The 2,296-nt window shown below is 39.5% G+C and overlaps 1 non-coding gene across 1 annotated transcript; it reads right to left on the bottom strand.

Moving 5' to 3' along the window:
• Positions 1–559: 559 nt before the first annotated feature.
• On the bottom strand, positions 560–666 carry LOC111817900. The gene has a single exon (XR_002822001.1). It is a non-coding gene; the product is annotated as a U6 spliceosomal RNA (small nuclear RNA).
• Positions 667–2,296: the final 1,630 nt, after the last annotated feature.

Below are 2,296 nucleotides of genomic sequence, written 5' to 3'. Positions count from 1 at the left end.
GGTAAAGCAGGATGTATGCAACAAGAGTTGTAGCTTTTGGGTCTGATAAGGTCAGTCAAATCCCCTCGGGATTTTTCCTGAGATCCTATACCTCAGGTTGTACATCCTTTGTCAGTGTCAGCCATGTGGATGAGTCACAGCCTTTGCTTGGCCAATGTTCTCTCTGTGAAAGCCTGAATGTTTTCTCTCCATGTGACTCTCCGTAGGTCCACTCTATATCATTGATCACTCTCCTCTTTGGACCCATAATCTCCTTGATCAGAAAATTTGGGACACTACCAAGTTACATGATGTTACAGTACAAGTTCTCATTTGTCCTGAGTCTTAATTGACCTTAGAAGGCTAGGGCCAAAATGTTGGCTTTCCTTGTGGTCCTCCTTTTTCTCTAATTTTGATCTGCAAACTTAGGTTGTTAACCATCCAGAAGACAAGCTAATTGTTATTACCATACAACCTAGGCTGTTAAGCTTAACCTCACTATCTGTCTGAATATCAAACATCTTAGGCATAACATGGAATAGGTATTTTTCCTCAAGTATTGATATGTTGAACTTTAAGTAAAAATATGGAACGCTTCACGAATTTGTGTGTCATCCTTGCGCAGAGGCCATGCTAATCATCTCTGTATCGTTCCAATTTTAGTATATGTACTGCCAAAGCGAGCACTGGGTTTCTTATTTCTGCAGCGTCATAAAATAATATCGGGGGTTTCCTGGAGTCAAATGATACAAAAGGTATCTTGAAGATTGCAATAAAACTGTGATTCCAGGACTTTGGTTTAAGTGTGAGTCCTTGATGGAAGCTTTATCATGCAGTAGTACTTTGCAAAACTAATCGTCTTAATTCATTTAGAAGTAATTTTTTCCCCCTTAGGGAAGGGTCTACAGATTGTTCAGGGTCTCACTACTAGATCAGACTTGTAGTGATCTGCCAGTTTACAGCCTCCCAAGAGCTGGGATTACAGGCTTGCACCACTAGCTCAGTCTCAATTGCTGTCTCAGCCTGGGGGTGGGGCCAGCAAGACAAGCCTGGGGATTGAACCCCCAGCCCCTGTACCTGCTTGCAAGCACTTTAATCCGCTGAGCTATTTGGCCGATCCTTAAAATTTATTTAGAAGTACAAGCTTTTCAAGCCCAACATTCTGTTAAAATAGTATTTCCTTCTGGGGTCTGACTACTGAAGTGGACATTTATTTTATTTTATTTTTTTTGTGGTACCAGGGATTGAACTCAGGACCCTGCGCTTGCCAGGCACGCCCTTATTCTACTGAAGTGGACATTTATTTTATTTTATTTTTTTTGTGGTACCAGGGATTGAACTCAGGACCCTGCGCTTGCCAGGCACGCCCTTATTCTACTGAAGTGGACATTTAAATGAAATAAAGTTATTTATTGGAATTTTTAACAGGAAAAAAAAGTATGCTAAGTATTAACTTGAAGAGTCAAATAACCAACATGAAGAATGGCAGAAAAGTTTCATGAAGAGCTCAACTTGTATGCAAAGACTAACACAAATGGCATAACTAACTAAAGGGTTTTTTTCCCCCCTTGAGGAAAACAACTCTGGGTATAGGAGAAGTAAAGTAAAAAATTGAATTTAAGAATACTATAATAATAAAGGTGACTTTCATTTATATAATATCATATATGAGATTATTCCAGGTAAAGTTTACAGTTTTCCCAACTTACTCTGGGAAAGGACTTGAGAAAATCAGATACTAATTTTTTTTTTTTTTTTTTTTTAAAGATGACTACATTCTCCTCAAACAGAATTCATTCAGTACATTTAACTTTAGGACACCATTTTATCCAGAGTGAGTGCATACCACAGGGTTGAATCAGATATGCTCAGATTGTCTAACTTGAACCAGTTATATCTCACTTCTCTAGCCTGAGTTTCAAACTGGTTGTAAAATGTGAGCTGTGATGGTCTTAATTGGAGAGGTTGATGAAGCAGCATGCAAGGGCAGTGGTGTTGGTCAGTAAGTGAAGCCCAGTTATTACTAACCAGACAGTCTGGCTAGGGCATCTCAGCTCTTTTTAGTCACCAGCATGACCAAATTTTACTAAAGTCTTTGGGTAGTAGAATGTTATGGATTAAGAAACTCACCAACTGGTGGCAGCCATCTCTACTTTGGTACCATGAAAGCGGCCCTCAGACCCCTCATGATCATCAAAAGGACGATCAAGAAGTTCATCCCAGGAAAGCAAGAGACAGGAAAAGGAATATTGTGGGACTGTCCTGCTTCAAGGTTGTATATGGTGAGATTTTTGGACTTATGTGCAAACATGAGAAG

The sequence above is a fragment of the Octodon degus genome, unplaced genomic scaffold (genome assembly GCF_000260255.1).
Source record: "Octodon degus isolate 3935 unplaced genomic scaffold, OctDeg1.0 scaffold00073, whole genome shotgun sequence".
Classification (NCBI taxonomy): Eukaryota; Metazoa; Chordata; class Mammalia; order Rodentia; family Octodontidae; genus Octodon; species Octodon degus.
The sequence above is the reverse complement of the archived record's forward strand: the minus strand, read 5'-3'. Positions and strand labels throughout refer to the sequence as shown.